The sequence below is a fragment of the Sabethes cyaneus genome, chromosome 3 (genome assembly GCF_943734655.1).
Source record: "Sabethes cyaneus chromosome 3, idSabCyanKW18_F2, whole genome shotgun sequence".
NCBI classification, from domain to species: Eukaryota; Metazoa; Arthropoda; class Insecta; order Diptera; family Culicidae; genus Sabethes; species Sabethes cyaneus.
The window spans coordinates 215164056-215189375 of NC_071355.1; the positions used below are offsets into that span (position 1 = coordinate 215164056).

General features: G+C 42.4%; 1 protein-coding gene across 1 annotated transcript in view; it reads left to right on the forward strand.

The window, feature by feature from the left end:
• The first annotated feature begins 688 nt into the window (after nucleotides 1-688).
• LOC128740136 (serine/threonine-protein kinase GL21140) overlaps nucleotides 689-25320 on the forward strand; it is a 60568-nt gene continuing 35936 nt past the window's right edge. The window contains exon 1 of the mRNA XM_053835651.1: nucleotides 689-1155. The gene's annotated coding sequence lies outside the window, so the exon portion shown is untranslated. The remainder of the gene's footprint in view (nucleotides 1156-25320) is intronic.

The window sequence follows — 25320 nt, forward strand, 5'->3', positions numbered from 1 at the left end:
TTTGAAAGCTGTGAGCCTAATGAAAGCTTCCACTCTACATTTTAACACCTTTAAGCAGCCGTAAAACGGTTTGATGTTTATGGCTGTTGAGAAGCAGATTGTTTAGCAGAAAAATCCACTATTAAGCTTGTTTATGAGCTTTTGGGAGAGAACTGGTTTGAAAAACTTAAAGTAGCTTAAACATCGCTTATTTAAACACCATTTAAGTGCTTACTTTATGCAGCTTTGATCGCCTTAAACCAACCCGTAAACAGCCATTGCTCTTGCAATTCAGCTACCGTTGTTACTTGGGTAAACAACGCCTATCTTGCTGCTGCGCTACGTAACATTTTACCGACACCTTATAGAGCTTTTAGTACAGCGATATCTCACAGCTCTACTGTCATTGCGTGTCAACATCAGTTGTCAAAAGTTTCGAAGGATTATCGGCTTTACGGATTTTTCGAGTTTCCCGTTTTCTCATTGTTATTACACGGTGTGGTTGGGGGGACCGCTCCCCTTTTTTTTATCGCGTTTCTCTTTCATACTTGCGTAGTTCGCGGTACAGAAAATGAGACCGAACTGCTCCATCAGTGATTATTATTCACGTAAAACGGGTTAGGCGTGGGGCTGCTGCTGGTTGGACGTTTGGAGTCGACCGACGTCGCCGCGATTCCGTTGTGTCAGTTGTGTGTTGTCTGCCGATTCGGCTGTGTTTGCGGAGTATTGTTCGTCCGCAGAGTCTCTTTTATCTTCCGAGTGTAATTATTGCAATCATCATCACTACACAAGTAGAAAATCAAGATCGCATTGTGCTGAAACTCTACCCCCGTTGTCGCGGATCTGGATATTTCCTTTTCGTCCCGCAAACAACCATCATTCCACAGTGTACACAACACAGCCGCGGCAGTGTGTTCTTTCTGTATATGTTTTAACAATATTTGCGGGCGAGACCAAGAAATATTCTCAATAAGCAAAGTTGCGGCTGTTTCGGTGACGTGTTTGCAAAAATCTAAACTGGCCAGGTGAAAAAAATCAAGAAGCAATAAAAACGCATCCAGTTTTTCGCGTGTTGGAAAGTTGATGTCTTTTCTCGGAGTTTCCAGCAGCAAAAAGTGATCCAAAAAGCAGCCAATTACACTGCTAGTGGTGTGCCCCGTGTATCCACCTTTATTGGTAAGCAATGGTCCGAAGATAGTTTCGCATGAAATGATGAAAAGCATCCATTATGGATTACTGAGTTCGTTGAAAGTGGCGTGAAAGTATACAGTGAATTTTCATTGTCATTTTGTGGTGTGAGCAATACCGGAAAGGGCATCAAATGCGGCCACATTCCTTTCACATCGGGCCCGTACATGCCCGTGTGTGCAAGGTGCAGAAGAAGCAGGAGAGGGTGCGCGTGTCGTCCGTAGTACCAAGCAGCAATCTTTTTTTTTATTTGGTTTTTTATTCTGCTGCTTTTGCTGAGAGTAGTAGTTATTCACCAGCACACTATCAACACTCCACTCTAGCGTCGGCATCATCTGCAGCTTCGATAGTAACACCAGCAATGAGCTGAGAAGGAATAAGTGGATTTTAATCGACGTGAACGTATGTATGGGATAATGTTTTACTATCTGTAGGACGAAAAAACTACGTTCAGTCCAGTTAATTGCATATCTATTTTTGTAAAAATGTTTATTTTCGTCCAGCTGCCAAATAAAATATCGTTTAGACAAAGCAAAAAAGAAACTGCTGAAATAATGTAAGCGATTTACGCGAAAAACAATTATATTTCCATTTATGATTTGAGAAAATTTTTTTAAAAACTTTACAAAAAGATTTTAGAGGTAATAAAATCTTGTAAGTAAATACGAAAGTTCTGTTTAACAACTTATCAGTTCTATCTAATTTATACGTTCAAATCAGTAAGTGTTTTCTTTAATTTTTTTCTTTGACCCGAAGTCGAAACTAACAGATTATCGTAACAAATAAACAAATTACAAATGTCGCTCCAACTTCTGTTAAGCTTCTGATAAATACAAATTTTTAATTATTTTGAATGAGTGATTACATCAAAAAATAACATACGGAAAACATTAAACTACTTCAGTAAGAAGAAATCTAAACCTAGAGAGGCCATAGGGGCAAACCATCGAAGCCTGAATATCTGATTATGTGTGCCTCTATTTTCATGCACAACCGCGGTTTCCTGAATGACCATTATATAAATAAAATAAATTTCAAATGTCTACTATTTGAAAGAAATTCAACAAACGTAATAAAGGCACTAAAGTGCAATCAAATACTTTAACGATTTGACGTCAACTTGCAGCGAGAGCTATTTAGACGGCAACGCTGCCCCTAAAGCAAACAAATGAATAACCATTCTCTCCAGCAGCATAAAAATGAGACAGGAAATAAAAGCATTTTTCTTGCTATAATGCAACGCCGCACCATGGCTAGACAGACGTCGTTTTTTTATTCATCACCCCATCATAGCTGCTCCTCAGCTCTCGGTACACTTGGCTCGTTGCTTCAGCCTCTTACTCGTCGTCGTCCTCGTGTAGGTGAAGGAAAATATTTTGCTCGTGGAGTCGTTTCTAGCCAAAAATATGCTAGTCGCGTAAGGAATGCGTACGACGCCACGTATTCTAAAAATGGAGACGATTCGACGACTTGCCTGCTCCACTTAATGTTATGGGACATTTCATACCATACCGGCCGGTTATGGAGTTTTGTTTCCAATGTATGTAGCTCTACACTTCTAGCTAGACGCAGCATCTGGCTGTAGGTCATGTTGTATAACTCGACTGTAGGAAACATATTTTCGAAATTCTCATTTGACGTACTTAGTAGTCAAATTGACACTGTTTTGTTAGACAATAGTTAGCATTGCTAAAAATAATTCAGAGAAAGAGAATTTTTGTATATTTAATTCGTATATTTCACATACGGCTGATAGAAAATTACAACTTTAATCGTCAATTTCAGGCTCGAAATAAAGATAGCAGGTAAATGAATTCATTCCACCACTTCTAGTTCGTCGCCGTTAACGGTTACCTCCGTGGGAGGCAAATGTTTGTTGTCTTTGAGCCTCTTCCTTAAATGTATTTCGTCTTCGACGCATTTATTTTCAACCCAATCCTCCTAGACTACGCGTAGATTGCCTCCTCTGTCGCAAAGTTCCTGGCTGTGATATCAAAGACATCTGCAAAGTCTAGGAGTTGGTTACTTACTTACTAACTTACTTATTCATGTGTACCGGTACGGCAGAAGAGCAGAAAAACAGGCAAGGAGTTGGCTACCCTTCATGCCTCGTTTCGATGTCATTTGTCAGATCACCCCTTCAAGAGCAATGTTGAATAGCATGCAGGATAAGCCGTCACCGTCACCCTGTTTCAATCTTTACCGCGTCTAGAAGGGACTCGATAGTGTCCTAGAGATGCTCACGATACACATCACTCGATCCAATGTAGCTCTGATCAGTTGCGTCTGTTTATCTGAAGCACCGTGTCGTGCATTATCTGCCACAGCTGGTCTCGATCGACTGTATCGTAAGCTGCTTTGAAATAAATAAACATGTGATGCATGGGCACGTTGTACTCCTGACATTTCTGCAAGATCTGTCGGATGGTAAAAAATTTGATCGGCAATTGCGCGAGCCCCCATGAAGCCCGCCTGGTAACTCCTTACGAAACTGTGCTATCGGTGACAGCCGGCGTAACAGTATCTGGGAAAGTACCCTGTAGGCGGCGTTTACTAGCATTACGCCGCGATAGTTGCAGCAGTAGAGTCGATCACCCTCTTTGTAGATGGGACAAAACGCTCCTTCCATCTGCTGATTGAGTTAATGACTATTGTTTTACTAAAGTACACTCAACCGAAGCTCAATAGTTTTGATTTTCAAGCAAAACTAATTATCTGAATGAGCGCAAAGTAAGAAATAGTACAATTTTGTTTGTTTGTCGTCAATTCTAGTAATTCGGGGTTTCTCTGGCTGATCTGAATATTTCTTACTTTACTTTTTCGTCGACAATCCGCTTATCGAATCCATGCCGAATTCAGGAGCCGTTACCATATTTCTCGGTCTTGGGCTGCCGCTCTCCAGTCACCCCTAACACCCGCTGCTAGCATCCTCGTCAACAGTGCTCATCCAACGTGTACGGGGTCTGCCTCGAAGTCGTCGGTCTCTGTCGGATTCTTTGCTAAATATTGTTTTCGCTGGCATCCGGCATTCTTGCTGCGTGGTCAGCTCATTGTAGCCTGTCGTGTTTTAATCGCTTCACAATATCCGCATCTTTGTATACTTGGTATATTTCAAGGCCGCTATCCGCCTTTCTACTTCACAGCTCACATTGTCACATGTCACTAACGTACCAAGGTAAACAAATTCGTCGATCACTTAAAAAATATCTCCAGCTATCAACACCGCAGTTTCAACATTCGAAGGGCTACCACGCTTTCTACCAGCCACTACATACTTTTTTTTTGTAGAATTTATGTTAAGCCCTATCCTCGCAGCTTCCTCCTTAGGATGCGTGTACGCTTTTTCCATAACTCTACGGTTACTTACTTACTTTAGTGGCAACGGTCCGTTACCGATCCTGCGCCGAACGAATTATGGTCCTCCAGTACCGTCGGTCCTGGGCTGCCGTTCTCCAATCCCCAGGAACACCAGCTAAACGTGCATCGTCTTCGACAGCACACACCTACCGGGTGCGGGGTCTGCCTCGGAGTCTACGACCTCTTCCTGGTTCTCTGCTGAAAATAGTTTTGGCTACTTTTTCGTCGGCCATTCTGGCAACGTGCCCAGCCCACCACAGCCTGCCACATTCACTACCTTCACTATATCAGCATATTTGTATACTTGGTACAGCTCGTGATTCATGCGTCTGCACCACATTCCATTTTCCACTTTGCCACCAAGTATAGATCGCAGAATTTTACACTCAAAAACCCCAAGCACTCGTCGATCAGCTTCATTTAGCGTCCATGATTCATGTCCGTAAAGGGCCACCGGAAGGATTAGTGTTCTGTAGAGCGCCAGTTTTGTGCCAATTTGCAAACTATGGGACTTCAACTGGCTACGTCGTTTCACTTCGCGGCTTACATCGTTGTCACATGTAACGAGTGTACCAAGATATATAAATTCCTCCACAACTTCATATCGTTCCCCATCTAACTCCACCTCGGCACCAACACCACTTGGGCTCTAACGTCCCCTACCAGCAACCATGTACTTCGTTTTGGCGGTATTAATTCCCTTTTAAAGGGCCTGAAGGCCTCTTCCACTGCTCTACGGTTGATTCCGATGATATCGACGTCATCCGCAAAACCAAGAAGCATGTGAGATTTCGTGATGATAGTTCCATTCCTTTCCACGTTTGCCCTTCGTAATGCACTTTCCAGGCAATGGCAATGTTGAATAGCAGGTTGGAGAGTGCATCCTCTTGCTTCAGTCCATCTAACGTCACGAAAGCAGCTGAGGTCTCACCCGCTATTCTAACGCATGATTTGGATCCGTCCAGCGTCGCACGAATCAACGTAACTAGTTTCGTCGGAAAACCATGTTCTAGCATTATCTGCCACAGCTCATTTCGTTTAACTGAATCGTACGCCGCTTCAAAGTCCACAAACAGATGGTGTGTCTGCAAGTTGTACTCCCGAAGCGTGTCTAGCAACTGACGCAGGGTAAATATCTGATCCGTCGTGGAGCGACCCTCACGGAAACCAGCTTGGTACTCGCCGAAGAAGGACTCCGCTAACGGTCTCAGTCTGCAGAACAGGATACGGGAAAGCACCTTGTAGGCAGAATTGAGCAATGTAATTCCTTGATACAGTGGACCCCCGTTCTTTTGAACGATTCCTCATGCAAGCTAACGGGGTTAGTTTTTAATTTGAACAACTAGTAACCCTAAATATGCTGAAGTTTGTGTGAACTGGCTGCCCTGCTCTTTGTTATTGTTTTGGTGGTTTGATTCAGTTCGCAGTTGCAAGCAGGGAATATTTCTTTTTCCGATCGGATATCTACCATAACCGTTGGAAAAACGCAATGTGAAACAGATTAAACACGCTAGATCAGTACACACAAATTGTGTTTATGTGCATTGTCCGCATTAGCAAATGATGTCATATTGAGAATGACATTTGAACCATTTTTAGTTTGCACGTCGTGCCAACCAACGGGGTTCAAATTAAAAAGTGTTCAGATTAAAAACGGTCAAACGAACGGTGGTGCACGGTAGTTTTTACACTCCAGTCGATGTCCCTTTTTGAAAATTGGGCAAATGAGGCATCCAACCACTCCTCCGGCATTTGTTTTTCCTCTTAGATTCCGACAATGATCCGGTGGATTACTTCGTACAGTCGCTCGCTTCGCGCTTTTAGAAGTTCAGCCGGGATACTGTCCTTCCCAGCAGCCTTACCGTTTTTTAGCTCACTGATTGCCTTCTTAACCTTCTCATATGTTGGTGTCTCCACAGCTTGGCCATCGCTTACAACTACTATCCTGTCCCTGCTGATCTCCGCGTTTACCTCTCCATTCAACAATGTCTGGAAGTGCTCCTTCCACCTGGCAAACCAGCTGTTACGCTGTCTTCCTCGCGTCGTGCCTACCACCTCACTCGCAGGTCGCAGCTGTTTCGTTGGCACCATGGATGTTCCTCCATAGCCCATTTATATCTTCTCTATCTACCTGCTGTTCTGCGATTCGTTGGTCAAGCTTGCAGGCGAACTCAACTGCCACGCCGTCTGCCGTTAACCACTGAATGTTGAAACGCAGCGTCCTCTCAGTGCGAGCTTTCGCCGTGTTCGACAGCCTTGCGCGAATCTTACTCACTACGAGATAGTGGTCAGAGTTGATATTTGGTCATCCGAAAAGTGTCGACCGTCAATCAAGACATGGTCGATATGAGCGCGAGAGTCTCCATTTGGATGCCTCCAGGTGTGTTTTCGAATATTCAAACGTGGAAAGTAGGTGCTACAGCTACAGAGGGCCATTCCTCTGGCCGCTGCAAAATGTATGAGCCTCAGACCGTTATCATTGGCCGACAGATGAAGGCAATGTTTTCCAATGACTGGACGGAAGAATTCCTCCCTCCCGATCTGCGCATTTGCATCTCCGATGATGATTTTCACGTCGTGTTTTGGGCACATAGATTCTCTCAAGCCTGTCGTAACACTCGTCTTTGGCATCATCGGATTTATCATTTGTCGGTGCGTATTAGCGTTGATTAGGCTGTAGTTAAAGAATTTGCCGGATAACTCGTTGCTTTTGTTTTCCCAACACTACGAAACCGACTCCATGTTTTGCTTTTTTTGCCGCCACTGCAGTAGATGTGGTACTTGAAAGAAGTACCTGCACTAGGGTCTACTGCACGAAGCTTCCTCTTTCCGAAATTTGGCCATCGAACTTCCTGAACAGCACCGATCTCCACCACGAGTTGATGCAGCTCTCCGCCCTGAATTTCTTTCTTCGTTGTTCGTGGTCATTGAGTTTTTCGGTATACTACCTCACCGGGGTCGCGATACCTACATCCCGCTGATGGGTCTGCCATCTTAGGTATAGCTTGCGGGATACAGTATTTCATATTCAGCCACCCGTTCCGAGACAGACGCTGTGTGAGCCACCCCTCACCTGGAGAACAGGCGCTCTAGTTCGCACCTCCTAGCTTAGCTTCTCCAGTAAATACATGAAGCATTTCCAGGTAAGGCCAGCGACCGTCATCATTTGACTTAGATCTGCGTGGAGGCGCTAGGTGGGAGCTTGAGAGAGCCAGAGCTATATTTGACGCTCCTTCCAGGTAACGTTACAAACGAGTCTGATGTCTCACCCGCAATACTGACGCTTGATTTTGAACCATCAAAGGTAGCTCGTATCAACCTAATCAGTTTTGTTGGAAAACCATGTCCAAGCATTATCTGCCACAGCTCGTTTTGTTTAACTGAATCGTACACCGCCTTGAAGTCTATAAACAAATGGTGATTGTGCACGGTGGATTCTCGGAATTTGTCGAAAATCTATCACGAGGTGAACATTTGGTCCGTCGTCCCTCTCGAAAACCGCACTGGTATTCGCCAACAGAGGACGGAGGTTTCCTGCAATGGCCTCAGTCTGAGAAACAAGATGCAAGATGCATTTGAGTCGATTTTTGTAAATAGGGCATTCGAGACCTTCCAACCAACCTGTAGGTAATTCCTCCTCAGTCCATACCTTTAGTATAACCTGATGGATGACCCGAATATTAGATTGGTGACAGTTCAGTCGGACGATTCTACTCTTGTGGAATAGCTAGAATATTTGGTTAGTAACCTCGCATGTGTTCTTACTATAACATCATAAATTGCTGATAAACAAAGTGCATTAATTGATTCCAAAAGTCCAAAAGATAAGCAGATCTATACTTGTTTTCCATCATTACGAAAAATTCTCTTCTTTAAAACTTGAACAATGTTAATAACAAGATTTTGAGGTCTACACTAAATGTACACTAAATTTTATTGTTTATTTGTATTCAGATATGCCTAACGAAATTAAGGTGTAAAAGTTTTACCTATCATCGCCTAAGCAAATAGCAAAAAGTAGAATCTTGGTGTGAGGTTCTTCAAAACTCATTTCCTCTGCGACTACGGCTGCGACGATCTACGGATTCCAGCGGTCTCCTGTATTTGAAATTTGAATTTGGCTAGCTCGATCAATATTTCCAGTATTATATGCAGATAAACTTGGGAGTGGCTTTCTTGGTAACCTTGAATCCGTATACCGTATTTTATACGAGCAAAGCAAAACACTTGCCGTGTTGACAGAATTCACGATTTTCTTTATATGTTCATTCGTAAAAGATGGGACTAATCAAAGACGCAAGAGTGTATTTTCATTGTACTGAGATCTTCTTAACCTTCGTCCAGTGTCTTATCTCAGCTCTAGCTTGCAGTCTATCTTCTAACAATGTGAGCTGGTGTATAATAGCATTTGTTAATTACAAAGACATGTGCGATGGGACAAAAAAAAAACAAGTTGAACAAACAGCAACACGTTCATTAACCGTGCTCTGTTGGAGTTCTTTCACACTTTCGGAGCTGACTTGGCATTTGAATACACACCGCTGCTGCTGGCTGAGCCGACACAGAGGCTATGCGAAGATTTCCGTAATCGTTCAAGCAGAGTTGTCTGTTTACCAGTCGGCGGGAATTCGCAAGCACGTTTCTCTTGCTTGGAAAAAAATATGTTCCAAAACAGCTAAAAATGACCGAAAAAAAACACTTAATCGCCTATGAGTAGCAAACTTACCGGCCTGAAGCGAAGTTTCAAAGTGAAACCTGTAAGCCCGAAGTTGTGTGCCGCATGTGTAGATGAATTTATGAACGAACCAAGGAATACCGCTAGCTTTTCCACTCACAGTAGTATATAGCGAATTTTCACGTACCCTGGAGTTTACCGGTTGTCAGCGCGCATGAAATTTACCCCGGAGGGCTAGCATTTTGAGAGACGAGCTGGTGCTTCTGAATTGGGTTAGGCACTTTGCGAGAAATAGAAATAAAAGCAAAAGAACGGTTCTCCACACTTCTAAAGTCTTCCGAAGCAGTCGCTGCTGGTGCATAATTCGGTTCGAGTACGTGAATGTGAACTATACCTGAGTAGCATAACGACGATAACAGCCAGCATGGAAGAAGCTTCGGTAGCCTATACGGGTTTTACAGAAAGTAGACCAAACGAAATGCCGAAGAAAAATGAAAATAGGCAGAGATAAATGTGTGTACTAGTTATGCACACCGTGAGTCAGTCAGAGTTAAACGGCTCAATCATTATAATTGTGGAAAGTTCTGGCTCACAGTTGCCATGTTGCCATGAATAAAATTGGAGTACATTGTTTCACAATGTGCATTACTTATGGATTCTGCTAAGAGGATTTGTATCATACGCACGAATGCTCGCTCACTCGTCGTTCACCTTGCTGCGAGCGAAGCCATTCCAATTGCAAAAGTCGTTTAAATGTGAACATTCCGTCCAACCTCATCCGCAGAGTATGGCGAAACCATCAATAAATCACGATACAGATAAAATTTGCTCACATAACCTGCTAGTCTGTCAGATAGATCGTCTGTGGTATAACTGAGTAAGACACTGCACTGCTATTGCAATGCAAGTGCAACCCAACGGGAAAGTGAGTGATTGCGCTTGCTGGAGTGACGCGGACAAGTCAAACTGTAAACATATGAAAGCAAGTGCAGAAAAAAAATCTGCAACAAAAATAGATGGCAAAAACAGTTCGATAATAAGTGGAAAAAGCTTCGAGGAAATTGGTTCAACCCCTGGCGACGGCCGGCGGCTCGTGGTTCGTTTCGAGCGGTTCGCGGTAAGCGCTTGGAAGGAAGACACCATACCAGCCCTTTACTGCACAGGCCAGTGAATCGTGATGACTATTAGGTGGTAAATTGATTTTTTTCTTTGTTGCTGCTGTTGCTGCCAGCATTGTTGGCCTTCGATAAAGCCATCACTGTGCACGGTAACTAACTATTCATCACCAGAGCGAAGCAATTTTCTTTTCGCCCGCACATGGTGTGATGGCGCTTGGCAGCACCAGTCAGCGCAGCGAGTATCTGGCATGTGTTAACCTTCTCGACCGGAGAAAGCACGTGTTTTTGTGGTTCCAGGAAGAGGAAGGTGTGCTGACCCTGTAGCATTTTGCCAGGTGCTTGAGCTGTTACGAGATGAGTTAGTTGCGTGGGATAAGCTGAGCAAGTCAAATATTATGATTTGTTTTGATCTATGAAATGGATGATGATTATTTCAAATTTACACTAAATTAATAAAGATGACGCACGCAGGTACTCTGCGCATTGATTTCGCGTCATATGAATCAATATTTCATCGTGAATGACACCATGTGGTGTGCTATTGGGTGCATTTCGTTGCGCTTCGTGGCTCTGTTTAGCGTTTTGAAAGCTATCACATTTCTGTCGGGTTTTGCGAATAGAAGTACATACTTATCTACTGGACGCTTATCTATACAAAGCCGTTTCTCCTGAATTTTCTGCGGGAAACGTGATGTGCTGGCTCGTTCGCTAATCTTAATGTGTTCGCTTGACAAGCAACATATTGCAACGTAGTGATGATTGCGAATTCCGGCAAGCTGCCATGTGCGGTTAAAAGTAATTTTAACTTCATTCAAAGATTAGGTGAAGGGGTGTATCGTGGCAAAATTATACTTCAATTTAGCCTAAAATATTTTGTATGTAGTTTAAAACATATCAATACTTTCATATACTTTTGTTCCTGGTCGTAAAGCACAAGTGAACAGTATAAATCTGCTCATGTGTGAATTAGTATGACTACCATTCCGTTAAGTTAATAACGAGTTATGTTTGATGAGATAATGAAATCAGTGAGCATTTGTGTGTGTAGACCCTATTTATCTGCAATTGTCCGGCTGTGATAGCTCTACTGACAGTCCAAATACCTATGAAGAATGACTGAGTATTTACAGCGCATTCCGGCATCATTTTCCTGTCAGCAAGCCCCACTAGAAAGTAACATTAAAACCATATTGATTTTACTAGTACTTTCGGACTTTCAACCCATATGGTATGTTTATACCAAACGAGTCGACCCGCATAGAATTAGACATGAAATAAAATATACAAACGATATATAGTGAAATTAGAATCAAATTTTAAGGAATTTATTCCTTCCGAATTCACTTACCTCGGCATCGCACCTCCTAGTTTAGCTACTCATTTTCGTGCATTACCGGCTATGGCCACGTGGAGGCGCTAGGACGGCACTTGAGATGCCCAGAGCTATGTGTGACGCTTCTTCTCAGTTTAGTTACCATCCCTATTTCATATCCATGAACTCAGTGAAGATTTGTGTATTAAACAGAACACACTTCACGGCAGCACGATACCGAATGCAGTTTTTTTTTCGTTTCCTTTCATTATGCTAATCACTCCGTTAGCCAACTGCCTATGTTTCAAGTGAAAGCTCAATTGCGTAATTATGCGTTTTTTGTCTATTTTTATTTTTATTATTATTTGTTCTACTCGTTTTTGCTCGCCTCGAACTGCTAATCGTTTATCTTCCTCTACACCGCATTATCATCAGATGTAGATATAGTCGGTGACCTTTTCTTGGCTCTCTACCGACTAAAGTTTTGGGTTGCCACCTATTTTGGTTCTGCGTTCAGTTCACTACCAAGTATTGAGTAAAGCATCTTAAACTTCGTCGGCGCCTATGCTTCACGTCCGCAAAGGGCGTCCTTTACAGCTCACATCGTTGTCGCATGTCACGAGCATAGAAAGACATTTGAATTGCCGCGTTTCTTACTAGCAACAGTGTACTTCGTTTTGGCATAGCCTCAATCTCGCAGCTTAACTTTTAAGAGGTTTACATGGTTGATGCCGATGGCACAACCAAGAAGTGTTGTGAGATCTCATAATAACGGTATCATTTCTTTGCACATCTACTCTTCGTATTGCAACTTCCCTTGCTTTAGTCCATCCAACTTTGAGCGTCCGAGGTCTTATCCGTTAGTCATACATATGATTTCGGTTCCTCCAGCGTAATTAAAATCAACTTTACTAGTTTCGTCGGAAAAACACCTTCAGCAATGTAATGGTCTGCCAAAGCTCATTTCGTTAAACTGAAGCGAACGCTGCCTTGAAATTCACAAATGGCTGATGAGTCCACAGGGTGTACTCCCGCAACTTATCTACGATCTGTCGCAGTACATTTTTAAATAATTGCAGTAACTTTAGATCCGCCGTTGAGTGACATTCGAAAACCTGCATGGTTGGTGTTCACCAACAAGAGATTTCTAGACCAACCTCGTGTTTTAGACCTGACCTTGAGCCACATGCCCTGGCAGGTGTTGTGGGTTCAAATCCGGTTATAATCTCAGATTATAGCATTGGACAAAAGGCAGGAGTCACAATGACTACTTGTTAAGCGTAGTTATTAATTCCCCCCCTCCCCTCCCAGCCTCTCACCTTTCGGCTCTTTCTCCTTCACTGTAAAATTTCATTACTAGTCCGTCCCTTCATCAATTGTAAAAAAACTACTGTTAAAGCACGAGGTTGGTTTATCCCATAGGAACAGAGCCTTCAACCCGAAGAAATGTCGAGAGTACAACATGCCCACGCATCACATTTTCGTGGATTTCAGGGCAGCATAAGATAAAGTTGAACGAGAACAGCTATGGCAGATAATACACGAGTACGGTTTTCCGGACAAACTGACGCGGCTGATCAAAGCTACTCTGAAGCGAGTGATGTGCGATGTGCGCGTTTCGGGGACACTTTCGAGTTCTTTCGAATCGTGCAGAGGATTGTGGCAAGGGGATGGACTGTCTTATATGTTATTCAATATCGCTATTGAAGGTGTGATCCAGCGAGCGGGCATCGAAACAAGAAGAACGATCTTCAGCAAGAGTACCCAACTCCTAGCCTTCGCAGATGACCTTGACATCATTACTGGAAACCTTGGGATGGCGGAGGCAATCTACGCCAGAGTAAAAACGGAGGCTAGGAGAATAGAGTTAAAAATCCATGAGTCTAAAACCAAATATATGATAGGAAGAGGCTCCAGAGAAAGCAACGTTTGACTCCCACGGGCAGTGACACACTTCATTAAAAAGTCTGCAGCAAAAGTTTAGCGGATTGTTTTGGCCGTATGTAGTACGATGCGTGGGTGTCCATAGCAGTGAGGGATTTCGTAGTCGTCGTTGAGGTGCGTGAAAGTTGACTTGCTCCAGTAATGAACTGCTGACAATTGTTCCCATCAGAAGATCGCGAATAAATAGCCTTTGCAACAGTCTTCGTCGTGTAGCTAAAGTGCTTAGATTGATCAACTGACATCGATTTTCGTATTCAGGTAGGTGTACTGAATCCAGCCATGGAAGACGTCGAAGTGCGAACCTTACGAAAGAACGTTGAACACTCTCAATCCGACGACAATGCTCAGTGGCGTATGGTGCCCAGACTTGAACTGCGTACTCTAGAACACTTCGAACCAAGGAGCAGTACAGCGTTTTCAAGGCATATATGTCTTCAAAGTCGGACGCATTCCTTCTAATTAAACCTAAAATGGCGTAGGCTTTAGAGATGGTTGTGCTTATGTGTTTTTCGAATCTCATTTTGCTGTCAACGGTCACCCCTAGATCTTTAACACAGTCAGTGCGTTGCAACTCATCATCGCCAAGTTGGTAAGTAAAGTGCTACGGATTTCGTGAGCGACAGAACGAGATGACCCTGCATTTAGATGTATTCACCGCCATACCGTTAATATCACACCAGTTTTGAATAGCTGTCACGTCCTGCTGCAAAGCATTGAAATCATGCGACGATTTGACTGTCCGAAATATCTTGAGATCATCTGCGAACAATAACTTTTCCGATTCCAAGCAATCACAAATGTCATTTACAAACAGTACAAAAATTAATGGTCCCAATATACTGCCTTGAGGCACTCCACTAGGGATATCGAAACAGCGCGATTTGGTTCCATGTAATTTAACGAATGCACTACGATCGGTCAAGTATGACGATATCCAATTGGCAATTCAATCCGGTAAACCCATGCGTTTCATTTTTTCAATTGCTAGTTTATGAGGCACCTTGTCAAAAGCCTTTGAGAAATCGAAATAAATTGCATCTACCTGTTGACGTTCTTCGATACTCTTGAGTACTTTAGTTGAAAAAGACATTAGATTCGAGGTGGTGGAACGATTTTTTACAAAACCATGTTGGCACTCGTTGATGATATTTCGTGTAGCGGTACAAAGCGAGTGATGCATTATTTTTTCGAATACATTTGACAAGCAGTTCAAAACTGAAATGCCTCTGTAGTTTTCTACATTGTGCCGATGTCCAATTTTATGTATAGGAGTAATAGATGCAAGCTTCCATGCTGTTGGATAGCTCTGGCTGCTAATGGACCGGTTGAAGATAATTGAAATTGGGAGAGCGAGAGTTGTCGCGCAGTGTTTGACGAACATCGGAGGGAGTCTGTCAGGTCTTGGCCATTTAGAAGAATTTACTGCAGAGAGAGCAAGCGATACATCATTCTCCGATAGTGTCAAAGGTGGTAGATGGAGGTTAAATGTTTGCGAGTTGCTAGTTACGTCTTATTGATTGACTATTGATGGTGATGAACCACTTCATGGGTTGATGAGTTCGTGTATTTGGGATCTCTGGCCACCGCCGACAATAATACGAGTAAGGAGATCCAACGACGCATTCAAGCTTGAAATCGAGCCTACTTTATCCTTCGCAAGATGCTTCGATCTGGGAGCATGCGCTGCGCACAAAGCTGACGATGTACAAAACGCTAATCCGACCGATAGGTCTCCACGGAGACAGTAACTTTGCTTACGAAAGAGATACGTGCACTAGCCGTATTTGAACGAAAGGTGTTGCGAACTATTTTTGACGGAGTACAAACGGAAAGCAGAGAGTGGGGGAGGTGTATGAATCACGAGCTGTAGGCACTGCTTGGAGAGATTCCCATCGTACACCTGGTGAAAGTTGGGAGACTATGGTGGGCCGGTCACGTCGCAAGGATGCGGACGACTGTGCAGTGAAATCCGTTATCTTCAAGAATCCCACCGGCACCAGGAATAGAGAGGCCCAGCGTGCTAGGTGGCTCGACTAGGTTGAAGCCGACTTGCGTGTGTCGAGACGCGTAACGAATTGTAGCGAACGAATTGAGTAGCCCAGGACCGATAGTACAATGAACAGGAATTCTTGATACGGTAAGAGCCACCCCGGCCCTCGGCTGCTAGAGTAGTAGTAGTAGTATAGTGTGCACTTTTTGCGGGGGACAACACCCCTCCACAATCCACCTAAGATTCTCACAGAGCACTGGATGGGATCATTGTACTTACTTTACTTTACTTACTTTACTGGCAACGGTCCGTTACCGATCCTGCGCCGAACGAATTATAGTCCTCCAGTACCGTCGGTCCTGGGCTGCCGTTCTCCAATCCCCACGAACACCAGCTGAACGTGCATCGTCTTCGACAGCACACACCCACCGGGTGCGGGGTCTGCCTCGGAGTCTACGGCCTCTTCCTGGTTCTCTGCTGAAAATAGTTTTGGCTACTCTTTCATCGGGCATTCTGGCCACGTGTCCAGCCCACCGCAGCCTGCCACATTGCACTACCGTCACTATATCAGCATATTTGTATACTTGGTACAGCTCGTGATTCATGCGTCTGCACCACACTACATTTTCCATTTTGCCACCAAGTCGCAGAATTTTACGCTCAAAAACCCCAAGCACTCATCGATCAGCTTCTTTTAGCGTCCATGATTCGTGTCCGTAAAGAGCCACCGGGAGGATTAATGTTCTGTAGAGCGCCAGTTTTGAGCGAATTTGCAAACTATGGAACTTCAGCTGGCTACGTAACCCGTAGAAAACCCGATTCGCGGCTGTAACTCGTCGTTTCACTTCGCGGCTTTCATCGTTGTCACATGTCACGAGTGTACCAAGGTATATAAATTCCTCCACTACTTCATATCGCTCCCCATCTAACTCCACCTCGGCACCAACACCACTTGAGCTCCCACGTTCCCTACCAGCAACCATGTACTTCGTTTTGGCGGTATTAATGGTAAGTCCCAATCTCGCAGCTTCCCTTTTAAAGGGCCTAAAGGCCTCTTCTACTGCTCTACGGTTGATTCCGATGATATCGACGTCATCCGCAAAACCAAGAAGCATGTGAGATTTCGTGATGATAGTTCCATTCCTTTCCACGTTTGCTCTTCGTAATGCATCTTCCAAGGCAATGTTGAATAGCAGGTTAGAGAGTGCGTCCCCTTGCTTCAGTCCATCCAACGTCACGAAAGCAGCTGAGGTCTCACCCGCTATTCTAACGCATGATTTGGATCCATCCAGCGTCGCACGAATCAGCGGGATTGGGATCATTGTAGACATGATAAATTTAGTAAGCTTACCCGGAAAGCCTTTTTCGTCCAAAATTTTCCATAGGTTTTTCGAGTTACATTATCATATGCGGCTTTGAAATCAATTAACAAGTGATGCGTGTGAACTTTTGGAGGATCTGCCGCAGGATGAAGACCATTGGTTCGTTGCAGACAACCCCTTCATGAAGCACGTGGGTACTTCCGAGGAAATTTAGAGTCCGGCAGTTCCAAGTTCCTAATTTCGAATCGTTAGCTCGTTTTCGGCACCTGGATCTTTGTCGATTGTTCCGATTCGAGTTATTATTACTTACATCGTTCTTTGCTTTGGTTTTTTAGTGGCTCTGGCTATCAAGGTCCGCAGCCAACCTTACAGTATCGCCGGAGGTCCAACGTAGGAGCCCTCCTTCTCTATCAGCTTACGACCCTGGTTTCCATCGGGGTTGGTTACCCGATCTCCACCGAGGTTCCCGGCTGGTGCCACGAAAGGGTATAGGGATAGGAATTGCTGGGTAAGAGGTAATGGACCACTGTAGGGTCTGTTTTATGACCAGTGCGCAAGGTACCGATGGTACGCATTACCCAGCCATTTAACAGCCTTCGATTATAGTGATCCAAATTTGTTGATAAGGTCACCAGATCACAGATCCGAACTACAAAATAGGCCTTACAGGCGAATAATTCAATGATTGAAAACAGTACGGGTCGCGGAACTTCTTAGCGATTGTAAAATTAAATCCAAGTTGCCTATTAGCTTATTAGGCTAGTGCGCAATCCAGGACGACTCCAAAATCACGAATATGATAGACGCGTTGTGACAAATATCCCGCCATGTTGTAGCTAAAAACTAAAGGCTTATTTTTACCGTGAAAGGAGATGGCGAAGCACTTTGAAATGCTGACGGTAAGCATCATTCTCGAGCGCAAAGCATAAGTCGTATTTCGTTTTAATTACCTAAAAGATTTTTACATCGTCAGCATAAAAATATCGACACTAGGTGGCAGGAATGCTGACATGAGAGTTCATTTACAGAAAGAATAAAGTGCAGTGGTCCAAGATTGCTCCCCTGTGGTAAACCGGGATCCATACGATCAAATGTTGCTTTCAGGTCCGTATCATATCCGTGTCCGTTTGCATTTCTTCATTCATGTTACGCAAGCAGAACGATACGAAATCCACGAGATTCGTAGAGATTTAGTGTTTTGAGAAAAAAACATGCTGGTCTGAAGAAATTGACAGCTAGCGAACAATACGATTTTGTTTACGATTTTGTGCTAGGGTACAATGATATAATACCTGGATAGTTTTCAACGTTACGCTTATCACCCTTCTTCTACAGGGAACTGAATCACTGAATCTTTCCATAGGGTTGGGAAAGAACACTGCTGGATTACAGCATTGAACAATAGTGAAAAAGGTCTAACAAGAACAGTAAAACACTTTTTCACGATGCAAGACAGAAAAACATCAGGTCCACGATAATATCAAAGTTCGACTTTGTTACAGCAACAACAAGTTATCGATTTTGGTTCGAAGTCCACGTACGTTCTGGTAGTAAATCAGCAACAGATTACAGGAGTTCTTCTGCGAGGCAGGTCACAAAGTTGATTTCGTGTGCGGGGTACAAGCTAGCGTCTAGTTGGAACCACACATCAGTCAGATCCAATGCTGTTTGAATTCATCGACCGATAGCGGGTTCCATTGACAGTAACTCGATGGCAACATTCGTCGTTGAAAAAAATATAGACCAACGATTCTGTCAGCTCTTGAACCGCGCTAAACCATGTATAAATCTTTAAAAAGAAGCCACAGAAGAGTTAATTAAGCGCTATTATTTTATAGATTCCCTTTGTTCTAACTTTAATACAGTTTTCCATTATATAGGATAATTGTAGGATATCTCATTGGAAATGGGCAAAAACTTCACGCCATAACAAAACGTAGCGAAGAGTGTGTCATAAACCTATTTGTTTTTAAGACAAATGGTAATAACATTCTTTTAGTGCTTTCCTACTAACTCAGGCTTAACATTCTTCATATATAGTAGAACACGCTATTGAAGTGTTATGAGTGGTTTGACAAATTTATTATTGTAGCAATTTAATGGGTTATTAATGCATTATAAACCTACTCAAACATTCCGTATTGCTGTATTACCAGAGTGTATTATATCATCAATGATAATAAATTTTCGAACGTAGTACAACCCTAGTAAGTTTATACTTAACTATAATAATTTTACTAGTATAGTATCACCAATTTTTGAGCTTTGTTATGGCAAAACGAAAAGTTAACTTCATGGATTTTTTGGACTTCCACTTCAGTTGCATATTACGTAGGTACTGTTTTTAACACTAGATATACCAGCATTTTAAATATACCTATTTATACCAAAACCAGTCAAAATGACTGGTGGATAAGAAACGGTTGATGAACGACTGAATAATGTGCAACACAGACCCTATAGTGGTCCTTAGCCTCTTATCCAGCAACTTCTATCTCCACCTCCTCGTTGTAGGGTAACCAACCTGTTTTGGACCTCATCTGCAGCTGTACATAATTTGGACACTTCCATTTGACTTTGCTGTAAGTGTCCAAATTATGTACAGCTACAGATGGGGTCCAAAATAGGTTGATTACCCTACCAGCCGGAATACGAGCAATCTTAGCGGAGATGTGGTAACCAACCCTGGTGGTAACTAAGGTCGTATACCGACAGGCAAGGAGGCACTGTCTTGTCTCGGCACTATACGATGGCAGCCCCATCATGAGACTCGGCAGCATAGCCCTAGTAAGGCAAGCTTTTTATATCTAGAATATTACGAAAAATCAAGAAAATTCAACTCGAAATATTTAGCATGGACAGGCGATGAAACAAGGATTTGGAATGGATGCTTCCTACCGAATTTCGTGGATGGCGACAGAATGTTGCTCGTTCAGTTAGAACCGCAAAAGTTCGACATTGTGGCACTACAGGAGATCTGTCGCAAAGCCGGGAAGGTTTGGGGGATCTGTGGCGGCAAGGCCCAATTTTGCCAGAACGGTGGAGCGACCAACGAGCTGGGAACGGGCTTCGGAGTGATGGGCAGAATACAGGATCGAGAGAGGATATGTGTGTTGAGGAAAACAAGCCGCTTCTTCAACTACACCATCATAAACGTGCACTGGCCACACGAAGGTAGACCCGACGACGAGAAAAAAGCGTTCTATGTCCAGCTGGAGGCAACATACGATAACTGCTCGAGTGCTCGCCACGGGATATCATCGTCATTGGGGACATGAACGATCAGATCGTCAGGGAAGCAATGTATAGTGATAACGGCCAGCGATGCATCAACTTTGCAGCTTCCCGAGGCCTGGGGATCAGAAACACATTCTTTCCTCACATAGATCTACAAAACCACCAGGAGATCACCTGACCAACTAACATTGAACCTAATCGACCATATTCTCATCGAAGGTCGGGTTTTCTCGAACATCACCAACGTATGCTCCCTACGGGGTACGGAATCGACTCAGATCATTACCTAGTATCAGTACACGTGTGCTCAAAATTATATACTTCACGACAAAGCCACCTTGGTTAAACAATCGATAATTAGACAACCCGGAATGTGATGAGAACTACGCGCATATTATGCGCCTTCCTCTGTGGCCAGGTGCTTCGACCCTCGAAGATAAATGTAGCAGGATACGTTCGGCAATCAGTGAGTCCGCAAAACGCCAGAAAGAAAACTAGAACCACTATTTCAGGCTAGTGAGATGCGCAAGTTCTATGAGAAGGTGAACCGATCTCGTAAAGGATGCACACCGAGGCCTGATATGTGTAGGAACGAGCAGGGAAACCTGGCCACAAACGAGCGCATAGTGGTTGGTGAGTGGAAGCAGTTATTTGATGGGATCTCAATTGATGATATAGCAAAAGGAAATGGAGCAAAAGTCAACGTATGAGAGCCTAAGGGCGCTTCGACTTCCGATCTCAAAAAGATCCGGCGAGAAATCAGTCAGCTGAAGAATAGAACCGCCGAAAAGGACCGACTCTCGACAAAACTCTACAAAAATGGCCAAGAACCATTAGGAACGGCATTTCACTGAATAATTTCATGCTTCGAACTCACCGTTCTCCCGAAATGCTACATTTCTTCATAGAATCTTGCACCAGTCATTTTGACTGGTGCTGGTATAAATGGCAAAAACAAAAATTATATTTGTTACTAATATATACAAAGTAACATTAAGTTCATAAAATGTATTCTCTACTTATAGCTACAAAAGTCATAACATCGTTTCTAAAGTCAAATGTTAGATGTTGTAGAAATTTCAAATTGAAATTGCTCGACCAGTCAAAATGACTGGTCTGGTATATCTAGTGTTAAACAGAATCATTTCTCGAAGACACTCCAATATGTATGCCTCAGATGTTTGTTTTAGAAACCTGTTGTTTCGAGATGCAGTTGCTGTAAGCACGTCAAATGGGGCTGGCTCATTTTTACTGACGTAAATTTTACTTTCTGCGACTGCTTACCGAGCGTTCGGTTCGAGTGGCAGTCAGCATTGTTATGACAATTTACCGCTAGTGTTATTGTAATAACGTCGGTTCTTGGTCAAAACAAAACGTTCTCAAATATTGCGAATATGCTAACGACATCGTGATTGATGAAATGTGTCACCTAAGCGACCAACGATTGCGGTGAACCGTCGTCGTTCTGTCATGCCCGTCATTTGGTTAATAGCAGCATGTTGGTACGGCATCGCCTGAATGCCCATGTACGTTTTTTATTTTGGAAACGCGTGTCATCAGTTTTGCCGTACCTCCCATTTGCATATTTATGGTTCAGTATTCGTCGTTTGTATTCTTTCGAATTCACAGCTCAAGAAAACAAATACCGTTGATTGTCAGTCACAAGTTGCATTCTAATGTGATTAGCATCAAACGTATTCGGAAAGGCTTATGGCATTATCATTATTTGATTGCTTTTTCAATTTGACAAGGCATCGTGATCATGTCGGCTCGTTTGCCCAAATGTCAACTGCAACAGCCAAAATTCAACGCCGCGACTTAACCGTTTTTGCCTTTTTGCAGCGGTCGGATGGTTAATATTAAAAACCCTCAAAACCCTTTTTCCAGCAATCAACTGGTTTTTTGTATATTATTTTAATATATTTTTTAAAATTACAGTCCGAGTTCTTCCAACTTCGAAGGCAAAATGGCAAATGACAAATTCTCTTACTATCAACATAATGAAATCAGACATTATATGCGGTTTCCCAGAAGAACGATTTCCCTGCCATCAGAACATACCATTGTCGTGCGTTCAGTGCTCAATATAGAACTATACATAACAGTAGAGTCGTCGCTATATCGTCCGCCCGTGAATCCGACGCGCTATAGAATAAGCGAACGATAATCGTATTATGCTTGCTTAATACAAATAATGCCGGCTAAGCACCGTAATAAGAATAATCGAGTAAACAAGAAGTACCGCCACCAGCTTGCTTGCTGGGGGGTTTCGCAGTCACCCATCGGATTTTCTTCAGCTGCAGCCGGTGCGCCACGCCGCAGGGTAAGCTACTGCATGTGCCTTTAAATGGTGAGAACTTTTGACACCTGATATTTATGCACACCGAAGAACAAACCGTCCTTCGGGGCTCTATCAGTCGTCCGGTGTTTGTGTTTGAATGAAGTGGTGTGGCGATATACACATATGAGGCCGCTATGAACTTGAAATCGATATACGGCTTTCAAAAAGCTGCTTCCAATAACTGGTTGAGTGGCATTAGCAAGGTATTTATTCACCTGCAATTATTGGCATTAAATGGTTGGATTTAAGGCAAATTGAAGGGAACCATATGTGAACAGCTTATTCATGGCGCCAGTAATTCATAGGTTTCTCGTCGATGGCACTGATAGAAACCGTGGGCGTTTGCTGTAAATATCCGCGTGATTTAACTGATACGTTTAAATTAATCCACGGATGATGTACACCACGTTTCGAAGCTTATGCTAATTTTTTGCTGACTTTGGCCATATATATTTGTGCGGTGCACGTGGAGCGATCGTAAAGAATTAATTAAAAGGCCATTTGAGACAAAACATATTATTAATGGATAATTATAAAGGTTTTAACGAGTTCGTTGATTCTTTTCTTTTACACAAGGCAATTTTTTTCTCTAATTCGATTGTTGTTTGTTTGTTTGCCCGCTCAGTTAGCTCCGGGGTACGATGCTGCCCTAACAATATACTGTAATATACTGATATGGAAACTTGCAAATTATTTGGAATTCAATTTATTTTTTATTTTTCATACTTTTGCTTCAACTGTATTGCTTAACAAAGTAAAATTTAAGCAATTATAGTATGCTTAGGGACTCATCTCCCATACCAGAACGGATTTTTGGCTCTCTTTCCAGCAATTGCAAAAAACTTTCGCTTCCATCAAAATCCATCCATCCATCAAAGATTTATAGTAGGCTAGTGACCCTACTTTTAATTGTTTTCAAAGATCTCGATGTTGATACTGTTTTGACTCACCGCTTTACGCTCTCCATAGCTAGTTGTATTTCGCATGACTCTTCAAATCGAAAAATCTCTTCAGCATTATCACTAAGTTGTTTTTCTATGAGTTTTGCAATCTTCTATCAAACTTAGTTCTTTCTTATATCAGAGCAGACATGTTTTGGAAGTTAAGCTTTATAGGAGTTCAAAAAAAACAAGAATGTAGAAAATACCAAACACACACAGTCAGTCCACAATCATGGGTCACACACAATTGTGGGTCATTATAGCTTTATCTGCCAATTAAGGCGTGAATATTATACTAATTGATTGACAAAATGGTTACTCATAAGTAGCACTAATAATTTGATCAATCATTAGGTGATATTCAAACGGAAATCAGCAGCTAAAGCAAAAATGACCCACAATTGTGTGTGACCCATGATTGTGGACTGACTGTGTTTTTTACTTGTTCAAAACTGGCGTGAAGGCATTCAGAAATACCGGTATTATCGGTTTCACAATTGCCAGTACTCTCGGATAGGCCACCCTAAACCGCAGATACCGCGGTTTATTATAACTTTAAATAAAATTATAAATTAATTTTATATAATTATGATTTTTTAACTTGCTGTATATTTTTTCATGATAACTAAGGTTTGGATTAAGAAACGGCCTATAACAACGCCAGACAATATATAAACTGTGTGCATAAGAATATATATTAGAAAAATTTATTTCCAAGTCTCCGCATGCAATTGAGTGAGCAGAAGATCGATTGATTGTTGTTCTGTTAAAACCACACAGTTTCTAAATCTCTCGTCTCAATTTCCGATCAGAAAACGTTAGTTGTAAGCCAATTAATTTCGATATATTTCAGTCTGTAAAGTATTAACTAAAGACACAGTAAATAAAATAAAATATATAGAGATAATCGGTGGTCAAAATGGCATTATTCACTTGATTTTGAAGAAAAAGTGACAAAATACCGCCATTTTTTGACAATTTCAACCAAACTGTCACTCTCTGGAATTATTTTCTGTATGAGCATTATTACTGCGACCATGCTTTTGATCTATCATGATATCGTTCAGGCGATTTTTCTGTATTTCGCACGTCATTCGTTCTTTTTGTTTTCTTATTGTGAGCGAACCGTGCTTCGGTGTCGGTATTTTTACCCTTGTTTTCTTTTTATGCCTTTTAATACGTTTCAATCAATTTAGTTCTCGAGCAAGTATCATTCTTACAACTTGCCCCGGCTAGAGGATTCATTACTATACGTTTGAAAGTAAAATACCCAAGGAATGGGACAAAAGAATTGTTATATTCCCTGAATTTCAAAATTAAATTGGCATTTTTCTCTCAATGGTTATTATTTTACTTCAAGGGAATCGAGGAGAGGTCCCATCAGCTTGCTATAAGATATATATCTTATCTTGTTTTAAATTACGTTTTTCGGTAAAATTACAATAAAATAAAAGTTGACGTTTCAGCCTGCTGATTTCGGTCATTCTTAGGAAAACACGCAAACAATAATAGTCAATTTTAATCTTCGTCATTTGTCATCGTTACCTCTGTGTTCAGGCCCGAGAAGGTCCTTTAGATTAGAGTGTGCATACTTTGAGCAAACATTGTGCACTTGTTCCTTTGCAGAAAATTTTAATTCCGTATGTTGTTTATTTGGTATTTAAGGTGCCTTCTCCTGACTTAAGAGGATGCCAAATAACCATTTTTATTTCTAGAGATTCATTATTTTATAACGAATATTACTGCTTTTCCAGACACACTTTGGGTTTATCAGAAATATCCGTTTTCGTTTATGTTTTCAACGTAGAACTACATGTCGGTGTCATTCCATAATTTAGATTCTACTTACCCTCATTTTGAACGCTAATACCTTTGCCAACTATAAATGAATTTTCATGGTTTAGATACCGATCGAC